This window comes from Podarcis erhardii, assembly GCF_964252035.2.
Source record: "Podarcis erhardii genome assembly, chromosome: 10".
NCBI lineage: Eukaryota > Metazoa > Chordata > Lepidosauria > Squamata > Lacertidae > Podarcis > Podarcis erhardii.
Genome location: NC_138500.1, coordinates 62,713,854 through 62,728,317, shown reverse-complemented (window position 1 = coordinate 62,728,317; position 14,464 = coordinate 62,713,854). Strand labels below are relative to the sequence as shown.

General features: G+C 41.3%; 2 long non-coding RNA genes across 3 annotated transcripts in view; both read left to right on the top strand.

The window, feature by feature from the left end:
• The window catches only part of LOC309350882, a 36,631-nt gene extending 32,399 nt beyond the window's left edge, over positions 1 to 4,232 (top strand). Inside the window, exons 2-3 of one of the 2 annotated variants that reach the window (XR_014160556.1) lie at positions 379 to 578; positions 3,481 to 4,232. This is a non-coding gene — a long non-coding RNA (uncharacterized lncRNA). Of the gene's footprint in view, positions 1 to 378; positions 593 to 3,480 lie in introns of both variants that reach the window. The other variant, XR_014160557.1, reaches the window with a different exon arrangement.
• A 6,865-nt stretch (positions 4,233 to 11,097) lies between these two features.
• LOC309350925 lies at positions 11,098 to 13,082 on the top strand. Its single transcript, XR_014160604.1, has 2 exons — positions 11,098 to 11,547; positions 12,645 to 13,082. It is a non-coding gene; the product is annotated as an uncharacterized lncRNA (long non-coding RNA).
• Positions 13,083 to 14,464: the final 1,382 nt, after the last annotated feature.

Below are 14,464 nucleotides of genomic sequence, written 5' to 3'. Positions count from 1 at the left end.
ACACCAGCCTGAGGAGCGGTAAGTTTGCTGACCCCTGGTCTGGTGGCTTCTGCTTCAGTGTATCTGAAGAAGTGTGCATGCACACGGAAGTTTATACCAGAACAAACCTAGTTGGTCTATAAGGTGCTACTGGACAATTTTTTATTTATTTTTATTTCGACTGCATCAGACCAACAGGGCTACCTACCTGAATCTGTTTTGCAAGAGAAAGCTTTTACCTCTGGGCCGCTGGGTGGCAAACAGATATTACAAATCCCACGTAGAGGGGATGCCAGCCAGCCAGGCTGATCCTGTGAGCTGCGAGCTCTAACCGTGAATGCAAATGCTAACTAGCCTTCTGTAACAGTTATCTCCTTTCCGTTTGTCTCCCCTTGCTAGGCAATTACGGAGATGATCAAAGAGAGATCCAGGACGACCTTCTGACACTCGGTAGTAATCAAGCCATCGCTATAACCCTCACGTGAAGAACTCTTGCTGAGTGACAGCCCAAGCAACCCTAATTAGAATCCAAGCTTTTAAAGATCATTCCTACGGATACCCATTGCACAGTCAGCCCTGTGACAGTGAGAGGCCCAATGGTGCATTAAACAATGTAAATTAGCATATGGAAGGTTTCTTTCCGAAACACTGCGTTTAGACATAATTGGCTGTCATATTTCATTATTATTCTTATTAATGCTGTAAGAAGTGTTTACCCTGGTAGAGATATAGATACATTCCGTAGAATGCTGCAACATGACACACAGACGGGTTACTTTGAAGGAGAAAACTCTATAATGCAGTTGCAAAGATGGAAAGAGGATTGGCAGTGGAGGGAAACGCTTTCAGATCGCTCGGTGAGAGCGGCTGCAAAGGATGGCAATGGCAGGCAAAAAAGTGGTCAGAAGTGACAGAGGGGCTGTGGTGATCACACAGGGTCCCCGGACGTTTGACGGTCTATTGATCCCTGTGCCACCACTGTGATTGCTTTCCCGCTGCCACCAACCCATTTCTCTCGGGTACACACGGAGTCCAGAAAGTTATTAACATTAACAAATAATCAAGTTTATTTTATAGGCATTAACAAGTTTATGGTTTCCGTTAATTTTTCTTGGCAGTTTCTTAATCTTAGTTCCTTTACTGACCTATACGTTCCTAACAACTTCAAACTGATTATCCCAACTATCTTATCTGACTCCACCTAACAGTTCCTCTCACTCTCTCACAACACAACTCAACCAACCCACAAACTTAACCTCTCTCTTCCTTCTCCAACTCCCAACTGACTTTTCAACCACTCCAACTCTAACTCTAACTCCTCCCCTTGGGTTCCCACTGGCCAATCACATCACACTCATTTAACCCTTTCCTTATGACCCACCTAGGAGGGCAAACACCACAGTGGCAGATAAACAGCAGGTGCGAACCTATGGACCTAGAAGGCTTAGAGAAAGAGAGGGGGTAGATGCCTCAGGGAAGGGTGTCATATATGTCAAAAGCCTGGATCGCCCAGAAAACACTTGGCAATTGGCAATTGAAGTGGGGTTACAGGGAACCAGGCAGAGGGCCTTCTCGGTAGTGGCGCCCTCCCTGTGGAACACCCTCCCATCAGATGTCAAGGAAATAAACAACTATCTGACTATTAGAAGACATCTGAAGGCAACCCTGTATTGGGAAGTTTTTAATGTTTGCTTTTTTAAAAAAACAATTTTTATTGAATTTTCAAATTATAACAACAAATTTTCCACAAATCTTAACCGAACAATTTATATATCCATATTTCTCCCCTCCCCCCTCTTTGGCCTCCCCCCCCCCATATTTCTGTATTGATTTATGAAACAAATTCTATACCCTGTTGGTTTTACCTCTTATACAGTTGTGAAAGTTTAGTCAAAACCTGCCAATGGGTCCAAATCTTTATACTGTCCTTTTGTAAAGTTTATAAATGGTTCCCACTCCTTTTTGAAATCGATGTTGTCTCTCTCTCATGTATCCTCTCTGTCAGCTTAGCCAGTTCCGCGTAGTCCATAAGCTTAACTTCCATTTTTCCTTCGTTGGCGTTTTCTCTGTTTTCCATGCTGGTGATAATAAAATTCTTGCTGCTGTTGTCGCATACATAAACAATCTCTTAGAGGTTCCCTCACTGCGAAAAGTGAGGTTGCAGGAAACCAGGCAGAGGGCCTTCTTGATAGTGGCATCCGCCCTGTGGAACGCCCATCAGATGTCAAGGAAATAAACAACTACCTCCGTTCCGGAGGTCCATTCGCAACATGAAAAGCCCGCAACCTGAAGCGGCGTATCTGCGCAGTTGCACGGCACGATTTGGCATGCGCTAAGCATGATTTAGCACTTCTGCGCATGTGCGAGCAGCGAAACCTGGAAGTAACCCTTTCCGGTACTTCCGGGTCGCCACGGGACGCAACCTGAAAAAATGTAACATGAAGCAAACATAACATGAGGTATGACTGTATCTGACTTTTATAAGACATCTGAAGGCAGCACTGTTTAGGGAAGTTTTTAATGTTTGATGTTTTATCGTGTTTTTTGTGTTCTGTTGTGAGCCACCCAGAGTGGCTGGGGAAACCCAGCCAGATGGGCGGGGTGTAAATAAATAAATAAATATAATAATAATAATAATAATAATAATAATAATAATAATAATTAGATAATTTCTTACTTATTTCATGTTATAAGGCATCCCCCCCATCCTCTTTTTATCTCTACAGAGCAATCCTAGGTATGCTTACAGGTAAGTCCAATTAATTTCAATGAGGCTTACTCCCAGCAGGTAAGTGAGCATAGGATTGCAGCCTCCATCCTTTTATGCAAAGTAAAATCCACTGAGAAGTCAGCTGCAGGCTTACTGGGGCAGCTACAGAAAAGACGCACATCAGCAGAGGGGGATATTAGTGAACAACAACAATGTTTCCTAGTACACCGTATTCCATGTTTACTCCCGTTAGCCTTGTGAAAGGAAGGGAGAAAAAGAGAAAGAACATTTCTCCTATTCCGCTGGGGTTGTGGTTTGATGAAAGCAACCCTGAGCTGGAACAAACAATACGTCAAAAATGATTATGCAACGTGAGATGAAGAAATATTTCTCCATTCCGTGCCAGGAAAGCTACAGGCAATTTGGGAAGTCACGTGTGTTTGCCCCCTACCCCCTTTCAAGATGACTTTTAAAACACTGATTTTTGTATTTTTTTTTAAAAAAAAATAGCACAAAGAGGAGCTCCTTTCGGAACTCAAGATGCAAAAGGAGGAAGCATCACATGGAACAACTTTCCCTGTCTTTATAAATGATGGTTTAACCACAATGACTGCATTCTTCTTCCCCCTTTTTGTCCTGGTAGCAAAAGTTAAGCTAAAAGCAAAAAATAAAAGAAAATGGAAAAATACATCTCAATGGCCAGACTTGTATGCTAAGCTCACCAATGTCTTTATTTTTGAAAAAATTAACAATAATATTTATTTTCTATTTTTTAAAGAAAATCCCACTAGGACATCAGATGGCCATTATACCAGCATGTTCTATTGGCAACAGGTGTCTGTTTTCGTTTCATACTTGGAGCCTCTGTTCCCTAATGTTTTGCCCACCGTGATGCCGGCGTCTGAACAGGAAAGATTAAACAGCACGTCTTGGGAGGAAAAACAAAAAGATGGCTGAGAATCAAAGGCTACCAGACAGCCCCGAACATGTTCTGAAAACAAAAGTGCATGAAATCAAACAGATACATGAGCAAAACATCAGTTATCTCCAAAGCTGTGAAAAATCCATATGTTTTGTCTATGTGGCCCTTAAACACATTGTTTTGCCTCTTGTCCATATGAATGGAAGGGGGGAGACAAGAGGGGCAGACTATACTTTGCCTTACATTGCTGAGTTTAAACAAAGCCTTAAATCTGTGGAAGAAACCCACAGTCGCTGCTTTGACCTCCAAGTCTGCTGTACAGCAAAACTATGACTGAAAACATCAGGCTGGGAATAAAGTAAACCCCAAATTTCCTATGTCAACCAAACCTTTGTTTCTGAAGCCTTTGCAAAGATGCTGTCCTGGGTTTGGGACATATGAAAGCATATGAATCACATTCTTCTGGTTCCATTATGCCTTCTGAATTTTGTGTCCGTTTACTGGGACTCAGCTGCCCACTCTGCTAGAGACAGGGCTGGGGAAAAATTACTTCCAGTTTGTGTTCATTGCTAATTGAGACTGCATAGACACACTTGTTTTGGGACTTTGACTTCCCCCCTCCATGAAACTGCAAGTTTTTTTACAGTAACCCGCTAAAGTTTTAATTGTTTACAATTTGTTTGTAATAAATATTCAATAAATGCTTTCCATTCCTTGATAAAAAGTCTGTTGCGTGTCGAGGTCCCCAAGACACCCCCCCCAAAGAAAAACACAATTGACACTTAATTTTTGTTTAAGATTTTTGGCATAATTTTGGCCACAACTTTATTCAAATTACAGCAATGTGAGTGGTTGCTTAGGCATTGGTAGCACTAACTGCCCCCACACAGGGACAGCTCTGACATTTGCACCCCCCACGAAGTCAGCAAGGGTAAGTCACCTGGGGAGAGAGATGGGACTGGGAACCATGCCTCACCTCTCCCCAGAATGCTCCCAGGGGCTTGTGTGGCCCTAGCCCCTTGCCAGGGGGTTTCAGACAAAAGCATGGGGAGCCCCTGGGTTCCTTCAACGGAAAACCCTTGAAGCAGCAGCAGCATTTTGGAGGGGCAGGCACAGCCGAATCCATACCCCTCCACCAACCAATTCCAAGACCAATGCCTAACCGCAAACCTTACAAGTTGTGACGATTTGCTATGCAGTAGGCAAAAAACCAAGTGGCACACACTAATCAGCCAAATGGACAAAATTCCTACCGGGCCCCTGCCCCAAAGCAGACGACCCCAGGACAGGCATAGCAAGGTCAAACAAACAGCCTAAAATTAGGGAAGGGAGGGCGGGTGATCCGAAGTAAGCAGCGAAAAGAGGAAGTTCGTCGCTGTGAGCATTGTATTTAACAAATAGGGCAGTCAATCAACAAATGGCAACATCTAGATTTCCCCAGTAACAGCCCGCCCCTGCTTAAAGGATGGCCAAACCATTTGCCTAGCAACAGTAAGGTGTCTCAGCCCCGCCCGCAACCCGTGCTCTCCATGAGGGAGAACACACTTTTTCTTTATTTCTTATTCTTCTGGTAAGTTTCACCATTTCTGCATAGTCCATTAATTTCTGTAACCATTATTCTTTCACGGGGAGTTCTTTTTCTTTCCATTTTTGAGTGAATATCATTCTTACGGCAGTGGTTGCATACATAAATAAATTTCCATATTGTTTTGGTAACTCTGATCCCATAATTCCCAAGAGAAAAGCTTCTGTTTCTTTTCTTTCACAGATGTTAACTTAAACACCTTTTTCTTTTTTTTTTTTTTTTTTAAATTTTTATTAATTTTACAGAATAGAAAAGAACAAAAAATAAAATACAAAAGTTTCATAAATCATATTTCTTTTACAGAGTCTTTTGGACTTCCCCACATCTTCCCGAATCTGCATTATTTATAATACCAATTTCAGCATTTTGTTATCTTGTTTCATCACTTATTGTATCTTTCATTTTGTCATATTACCCTTTTCAATATATTTATAACCCAATGTTCATAATACAAAATCTTCAGCTATTTATTGTCTTATTTCATTACTTATTGTATCTTTCAATTCATTATTGTATCTTTCAATTTCATGTTACCAAAATCAAAGTTATTGTAACCATAATCTTATATATTGTGATTAGAACGTAATGCAATAAAGATTTTTCTTAATTTCACCTCTCTTTTCTTGTGCCTTAATTTTAATTTCACCTAATTACCATTGCTGGGGCTAATATTTCCTAAAAAGTGCATTTTCTTAACATTCATACAGCTTATAATATTTTTGTAAATAGTCCTTAAATTTTTTCCAGTCCTCTTCCATTTTTTCTTCTCCCAAGTCTCGGATTCTGCCAGTCATTTCCGCCAGTTCCATATAATCCATCAACTGCGTCTGCCATTCCTCCAGTGTGGGTAAATCTTGTGTCTTCCAACACTTTGCGATGAGAATTCTTGCTGCTGTTGTAGCATACATAAAAAAAGTTCTATCTTTCTTTAACACATTCTGGTCTACAATGCCCAGAAGGAAGGCCTCCGGTTTCTTAGGCAAGGTATATCTAAATACCTTTTTTAACTCATTATAGATCATTTCCCAAAAGGCCTTCACTTTCGGACATGTCCACCAGAGATGAAAGAATGTCCCTTCCGCCTCTTTACACTTCCAGCATTTATTATCAGACAGGTGATATATCTTAGCAAGCTTGACTGGGGTCATGTACCACCGGTATATCATTTTCATAATATTTTCTTTCAGGGCACTACATGCCGTGAATTTCAATCCGGTGGTCCATAACCTTTCCCAGTCCTCAAACATAATGTTATGTCCAATATCCTGTGCCCACTTTATCATGGCGGATTTGACTGTCTCATCCTGTGTATTCCATTTGAGCAGCAAGTTATACATTCTTGAAAGTAATTTGTCTTTAGGTTCTAACAATTCTGTCTCTAATTTCGATTTTTCCACCTGGAACCCAACCTTTTTGTCTGTTTTGAAAATTTCTCGAATTTGGGCATAATGCAACCAGTCTCGCACCTTACTTTTTACATTTTCAAAACTCTGCAGCTTCCAATTGTCACCATCTTTTTCTATTAATTCCCAATTATTCCCCAGAAAAAAGAAGGAAAGTATTCCATATATTGAAGAAAGAGCAATTGGACATTATTTGCCTGCAAGAAACACATGTGACAAGGCTTCATCGGAAAGTGCTAATCAATAAAAGGTTAGGCCAAGAATTTATTTCTTCGGACAGAGTTAAGAAAAGAGGAGTAGTGATCTACGCAAAGGAGAGCCTGTCACCGAAATTTCTATTTAAAGATGAACAAGGCAGAATTTTGGCTATTGAAATTTACATACATGGTGAAAAATTTTTGATTTTAGGAATTTATGCGCCAAATGATGGAAAATCGGAATTTTTTAAGAAGCTGCATGAGACTTTATTGGACTATCTGGATTATGACAACATTATTATGTTGGGAGATATGAATGGGGTTGTCTCTGTAAATATGGATAAGTCGCAGAGTGTAAATATAACAAAAGAAGGCAGACTACCTAAAACTTTTTTTGAAATGACAGACAATATGGATTTGATTGATATATGGAGAGTCAAGAACCCCCTAGGAAAAGAAGGAACTTTCTTTTCTGAAGCTCATTTGTCATGGACACGAATCGACCAAATATGGATAACTAAAGGACTGGCACCTAAAACTAGAAAAGTGGAAATCTGCCCAAAAACTTGCTCCGACCATAATGCTTTGAAAATGGAATTGAGACTAAATATAACCGGATCCTTCAGATGGAAAATGAATGACACTTTATTCAGAGATCAGGAGATTGTGAAGAAGGCCCAAAAAACTTTGAAAGATTACTTTGAGATAAATCTGAACACTACGGTGGAAAAAAGAACAATCTGGGACGCAAGTAAAGCGGTGATGAGAGGGTTTCTAATACAACAAAACACTGTAAAGAAAAGACTCTGGAATGAAAAGAAGCAGAAGATACTGGAGAGAATAAGTGAGGGTGAAAGGAAATTAAGATCTAGGCCCAAGTCTAAGGAAGTGTTGAGAGAAGTGAAATTTTTCCAGGCCCAATATATGAAACTGATAAACCAAGAAGTGGAGTGGAAAATTAAACAAATGAGACAAAGATCTTTCGATTCAGCAAATAAATGTGGGAAACTGCTAGCATGGCAGTTGAAAAAAAGACAAAAATTAAATACAGTTACAAATCTAGAGATTGAAGGAAGAATGGTTCAGAAGCCTGAAGAAATTAGGAAATGTTTCCAGAGATATTTCAAAGATCTCTATGCACAAGGGCCGCAGAAAGAATCCGAGATAGATCAATTTATTAAAACTAACGGATTACAAAAAATTCCTCAGGAAATGAGAACAACCCTGAATGTTAAAGTTACACAGCAGGAAATCGAGAGTGCCATACAGAACCTCCAATTAGGCAAATCTCCAGGCCCTGATGGACTTACCTCCAAATATTATAAGGTTTTGAAGGACTATTTGATACAACCCTTGATGGAGGTATGTAACCAGATTATGGAGGGTAAGAAGGCACCAGAAACGTGGAAAGAAGCTTTCATCACATTGATTCCTAAAACAGAAACTGAAAAGACTCAACTTAAGAACTACCGTCCCATCTCACTCCTAAACGTGGATTACAAAATTTTTGCAGACATTTTGGCAAATAGATTTAAAAAGGTATTGAATGAAGTGATCCACAAGGACCAAGCAGGCTTTCTCCCGGGTAGGCATTTGTTTGACAACACGAGAAACATTATTGACATCTTGGAACTCTTACAAACAAATATCAACACTAGAGCGGCGTTAATTTTTATTGATGCGGAGAAAGCCTTTGACAACATTTCTTGGATGTTCATGAAGAAAAATTTGGAAGGGATGGGAGTGGGACGGGGGTTTGAAAATGGTATAGAAGCAATATATTCAGACCAAAAAGCTAAATTGATAGTAAACAATGTGGTGACGGAGGAATTCAATATTGAAAAAGGGACACGGCAAGGGTGCCCTCTATCCCCATTACTGTTTATCTCGGTCCTGGAGGTGCTTTTGAACATGATTAGAAGGGACCGGTCAGTTCGGGGCATTGAGGTCGGAGTGAAACAATATAAACTGAAAGCATTTGCAGATGACTTGGTATTAACATTACAGGAGCCAGTTTCTAGCACAAAAAGAGTTTTGGATTTAATATCTGATTATGGTCGGGTGGCGGGATTTAAGTTGAACAAGCAAAAGACTAAGGTCTTAGCTAAGAACCTAACGTCTACAGAAACAGATGAGTTTTTGAAAGAGACAGGATTAAATGTGGTTAAAAAGGTAAAATATTTAGGGGTGTTCTTGACTTCTAAAAACTTGAATTTGTTTAAGGACAACTATGAGAAATGTTGGTCAGAAATCAAAAGGGATTTGGAAACTTGGACAAGACTAAAACTTTCCTTGTTAGGCCGAATAGCAGCTATAAAGATGAATGTTTTGCCGAAAATGTTATTTTTGTTTCAGACCCTGCAGATTGTGGACAAAGTGGTATGCTTCGAAAAGTGGCAGAGGGATATTTCTAAGTTTGTTTGGCAGGGCAAAAAGCCCCGAATTAAGTTTAAAATATTAACAGATGCGAAAGAAAGGGGGGGATTTGCCCTGCCAGACTTGAGGTTATATTATGAATCTGCAGCCTTCTGCTGGTTGAAAGATTGGTTTTTGTTAGAGAACACCGATGTCCTAGATCTGGAAGGGTTTGATAACGCTTTTGGGTGGCATGCGTATTTGTGGTATGACAAGGTTAAAGTTCATAAAATGTTCAAAAACCATATTGTTAGAAGAGCAATCTTTATGGTCTGGACAAAATATAAAGACTTATTGGAGAGTAAAACTCCAAGGTGGCTTTCACCGGCAGAGGCCAAGGCACGCAAGAGACTTAACATGGAGGCCTACTGGCCAACTTAAACACCTTTTTCAATTCATTATATATCATTTCCCAATAAGCTTTAACCTTAATACAAGGCCACCACATATGGAGAAAGGTACCTTCCTTCCTTTCGTATTTCCAGCACATATTCAATTTTGATTTATACATTTTTGCCAATCTACTTGGTGTTAGATACCATCTGTACAACATTTGAATATAGTTTTCTCTTAAACCATAACATGCTGCAAATTTTATGTCCATGTTCCACAGTCTTTTCCATACCTCCATTTCTGTGATAACCAATATCTATTGCCCAATGTATCATTGAAGATTTCACTTGTTCAACTTTTGTCTTCCATTCTTTTAGTTTCTTTGTTGTTGTTTTTCTTTTGTTATGAATGAAAATTGTAAATAAATTTATTTTTTAAAATATATGACATTTGTTTGGGAATAGGGATGGGGCAGAGGTTCGACTCAGTTCGCATTGAAAGGCAAACAGATTTTTGCCTGAAATGAATCACAGCAGTCTTCAAAATGTGGCACTTTTCCAAATTTTCAAACGCAGCCCTCCAGTCAAGTAATGTTCAGAAAAATGCATGTGCAAGGTTAAAACAGTGCATAAGAACCCACATGTTAATGAAAATAACATATGGCAATGCATTGTATTGAGGAAAATTGCTCTGGGAACTTGTGTCTGTGAGGCAAAATGTTGTGTATTATGAGAATGACTTTTTTTTAAAAAAATGCACAAATTGCAAACTGGTGCAGAAATGAGAACTGAGCATAGGATTTGAAAAATGAAGATTCGAGAGAAATCGAAACTAACAGATTCACTCATCCGTTTCTGGGAATCAGTTGCATAGGCTGGCTGCAAACAGCACTTCTAGCTACAGGGTTGTTTGTTTGCTTGTTTGTTGTATTGGTATCAAATTTTTACCAAACTTTAAAAAAATTACATATAAATTCCAAATTTTGTACATTTCTCTTTAAACTTTGACTTTCCTCCTTTTCCTCCATGCTGTCCTCAGTCGTGTGCCATTTACATGCTGCAATCTAATAAACATTTCCCCTAAAACACATTCTTCTGTTTCCTATATTATCATGCTCATATTTCAAATCCTGCTCGCAATTTCATCTGTTTGTGATCCCCACCCCCAGATGTTCCCAAAAGGGCTTCTATTCTTCCATAGTAGTCCTCCATGTTGCTTTCTTATTTTTGCTGTAAGTTTCGCTTAGTCCATAGGGATGCGGGTGGCACTGTGGGTTAAACCACAGAGCCTAGGACTTGCTGATCAGAAGGTCGGTGGTTCGAATCCCCGCGACTGGGTGAGTTCCCATTGCTCGGTCCCTGCTCCTGCCAACCTAGCAGTTCGAAAGCACATCAAAGAGCAAGTAGATAAATAGGTACTAGTCTGGCGGGAAGGTAAATGACATTTCCGTGTGATGCTCTGGTTCGCCAGAAGTGACTTAGTCATGCTGGCCACATGACTCGGAAGCTCCCTTGGCCAATAAAGCGAGATGAGCGCGCAACCCCAGAGTCGGTCACAACTGGACCTAATAGTCAGGGGTCCCTTTACCTTTACCTCGCTTAGTCCATAGTGTTGTGAGGTTGAAATCCTTACAGTTACCCCAATATGACTCTGGGCATGACTTGACTGGATTCTTGCAATTATGTTGAGAGCTATCATTTCATTAATCCTTTGAGCCACCAAGCCTACTATTAAAGTGTCTCCTAAGTCTATTAATATAGGATTGGTTTTAACTGTATTACAGCTTTCAATCCTCTGCCACCATCATCTTTGAGGCTTCTCAAAGAAATAAGAGATCTAACTCTTGAATAGACGTTCTGTTGAGGAAGGAGATCCAGAAGGATCAAAAGAAGTGCGAGGGATCTGTCTGCAAAACATTTGCTTTCATCTGTGCCATTTTCTAAACACATCCATATGTACACCAGAATTTTACAGTAGAATGCCAACAGGTTGCCTGTTGCATGGTGAGTTCCCGCCTCCCGCCCCCAGTAGGAATAAAGACACAGGTCACAATTATTTAAGGTTAATGGGCTAAAATTGGCCACAACTTTATTGGTTACAGGTAGGCATTGGTCCTATCAGACTATCCAGCTTCAGCCTGTTAGCTTGAAAATCGGGAAGGGTCAACACCAGCAGGAGGAGCCCTGCTAGGGACTCCCCCGGGGTCACCAATCGGGGGGGCGCTTTAGGCCCTGGCCTCCATAGGCTTCGGATGAGGCAACGCCCCCCGGAATCCTTTACTGGACTACCCTTCAATATTTGGGGGAGGTGATGGTGCTCCCCCCAACACATCTACATAGCAATACCCTTACCAATGCCTAACCACCAAAACCAAGGAGTTGTGACAATTTGCTACAAGGTAGGCAAAAAACCAAATGGCTGGTGCCAATTTGCCAAGTGGAAAAAATTCCTACCAGGCCCCTTAACGGCGACCAACCGAAGTCCATAGCAAGGTCAGAAGGGAGACCTTAAAGGGCGAGTGGGTGGGAAACTACAACAGCTGGGCGGACTAAAGAGGGAGATCCCAGGGCCGCGCTTGCCTTAAATGGGGCAAGCCACACACCCCGAGCCAGCTGATTGGCTGGCTCAGGGGATGATGCGGCCCGAGGATTCCCCTAATCGCACGGGGCTGGAAACAGTCCCACACACGTGTTGGGGGCATGAGCCTGAAATCCCACCTCCTCCTGATGTCGAAAGTGGCTTTATGAAATAGCCAATATAATTGTAATAAATAATACCGTGAGCTGGCCAAATTGAACAATTGATGAAGGATGGGGTGCAACAGACTGCTTGTTTCAGTTTCAGTCATGAGCGCAGCCAGGATTTTTTTTTTGGGGGGGGGAGGCCTTTTGTTAGGGGAGGCAGAATCTCAGTTAGATATGTATTTTTATTGATTTTTATTGATTTAGTGGGGGCAGCTGCCTCTCCCTGCCCCCCTCGCTACGCCCATCATTTCAGTTGTAACAATATTATCCTCCTCAGTGCTGCATATTCATGGCTAGTAAAAAGAAAGTAAAGAAAGAGAGAAAGGCGTTTTCTTGCTTTCTGTATTCTGTTTTAGGAAAATACCAGCATGGATTCAATATCAGATGGATTCCTGTATTTGAAAGGGTACCCCTGAACAGTGGAAAGCAGAGCCTTTTCGCGGAAGAACAAAATGAATCAGGAATCTGAAATGAAAAAAATAGCTGTTGATGAAATGAAAGCAAAAATACCCCTGCTTTCCAGATTTTGTTTTCAGATTCTAAGTGAAAATACCAGAATGGATTCAATATCAGATGGGTTCTTGTATCTAAAAGGGTGTATTGAACAGCAAAAGCAAATAAACTAGAAAGTAGACACCTTTCAAGAGAGCTCAATTGAATCAGGAGTCTTCTTCTTCTTTTTTTAAAGCTGTTAACAATTCCAGGAAGAATCACTGGATGTGGTTGGGGTTGTTGTTGTTTATATAAAGATGATGCTTATGGACAGAACGACCTGCAATAAACCTAAAGACTTTGTTCTGTGTGGTTTTCCTTCATGCTCTCAGAAACTTTCTCTGTTGCCCCCCCCCCCCTTGGTATTTCTTAAAAAAGGTAAAGGAGCCCTGGACAGTTAAGTTCCATCAAAGGCGACTATGGAGTTGTGGTGCTCATCTCACTTTCAGGCTGAGGGAGCTGGCGTTTGTCCACAGACAACTTTCCGGGTCATGTGGCCAGCAGGACTAAACTGCTTCTGGTGCAACGGGACACAGTGACAAGTGACAGAGCGCACTGAAACACCGTTTACCTTCCCTCCGCAGTGGTACCTATTTATCAACTTGCACTGGTATGCTTTTGAACTGCTAGGTTGGCAGAAATTAGGACAGAGCAATGGGAGTTCATTCCGTCTCATGGATTTGAACCGCCGGCCTTCCGATCGGCAAGCCCAAGAGGCTCAGTGGTTTAGACAACAATGCTACCTGCATCCCTTGTGTATAGGATTACAACCTAGCAATGTGATTGTATTTGTAAACTAGACTGCAGCCTTCCTGGTGCCTTCTAGATATTTTGGACCGCAGCTTCCATCAACTGCAGGCCAGCTATCATTGCCAATGGTCAGGGATGGTGGTAATTGCAGTCCAAAATATCTAGCGGGCATCCAGATTGGCTTCTTTAAGCTAGACTGGTGACTGGGGGCGGCCACCGAGACCACACAACACCGGTCTTGAAAGACCTACATTGGCTCCCAGTATGTTTCCGAGCACAATTCAAAGTGTTGGTGCTGACCTTTAAAGCCCTAAACGGCCTCGGCCCAGTATACCTGAAGGAGCGTCTCCACCCCCATCGTTCAGCCCGGACACTGAGGTCCAGTGCCGAGGGCCTTCTGGCGGTTCCCTCATTGCGAGAAGCGAAGCTACAGGGAACCAGGCAGAGGGCCTTATCGGCAGTGGCGCCCGCCCTGTGGAATGCCCTCCCATCAGATGTCAAAGAGATAAACAACTACCTGACATTCAGAAGACATCTGAAGGCAGCCCCGTTCAGGGAAGTTTTTAATGTGTGATATTTTAGTGTATTTTTGGTCTTTGTGGAAGCCACCCAGAGTGGCTGGGGAAACCCAGCCAGATGGGCGGGGTACAAATAATATATTATTATTATTATTATTATTATTATTATTATTATTATTAATCCCACCCACAATCTCAGCTCTCATGTGCAAAGTTTCTTGCAGTATCGCATCACACTCATTCAAAACAGCAACGATTTGTACACAAAAGTATTTTTTCCTGGAATCAGATAACACAGAAACTAGTGCTAAATATTCACTATCTTCCATCGGTTTTCCAGAAGCAGCTTTTACATCGTGCAAAGACTCAAATATAATGCAGAAATGAACAGTTAGGGAAATGGGATGAAGTGAGGT